We start from the raw sequence: 974 nt of genomic DNA on the forward strand, positions 1-974 counted from the left end.
TTATTTTAAATGTTAAATTATTTATTGACAATTATTATTTTTATTTATTTATATAAATTTTTTGATAATTGCATCTTAACATAACACTATTGAAATGCAAATATTTTGATACTCACTTTTCTTTTCTCTATTCACCTGAATATCCAACCCGTTATGTGAGTCAACTAATCTCACGACGATCACCTGCAAAGCAAGTATAGCGGAGTCACCGCATTTGAACCTCCCTGGCCATAAAGATTTTTATTCCTATTTGGATTTAATACTGTGACCTCCATACACCTCACGGGTCTTACGAAAACAGGTTTGTCTCATGGTTCAAACGAGAAAACATTTATTTTACGAGAATATGAGAACAACCTTTTACCATAAACAACCACATGTGATACTATTATTACAATATATATGGTACACATGTGATACTAAATCAGAGGCGTGAACGACTTTTAACACGATCTAGGTTGTAGGTCAAGTCTCCCTTACACCAATAAGCTTCGATCTCACATGTACTATCACATGTGGTATGTGTTATTAATGTGATACTAAATCATAGACGCAGACGACCTTTGATGTGGCATAAGTCGCAAGGCAGGACATCCATACTCCACCATGTCCCCTCAAGTGTATTATCATATGTGATAAGATTGTCCTCACGTTAGGTGTTCTCGTTTGAGCCTTCATATATATATATATATATATAAGGTGTTCTCGTTTGAGCCTTCATATATATATATATATATATATATATATAGGGAATGGTTCAAACGAGAACCACTGTGATTTACGAGAATGCGAGAACAACCCAATAACCACATATTGTGATTAAAAATAAAATTAAAAGATTTTTAAAATTAAAATTGAAATTTAAAAAGATTCAGAAAATATTAAAATTAAAAGGGTAATAATGGAAATGATATTATAAAATCTTTTAATACGATTACATGATCATGATTATCATTATCTAATAAACGGTTAAT

The sequence above is a fragment of the Cynara cardunculus genome, assembly GCF_001531365.2.
Source record: "Cynara cardunculus var. scolymus isolate 2C chromosome LG 17, CcrdV1, whole genome shotgun sequence".
Classification (NCBI taxonomy): domain Eukaryota; kingdom Viridiplantae; phylum Streptophyta; class Magnoliopsida; order Asterales; family Asteraceae; genus Cynara; species Cynara cardunculus.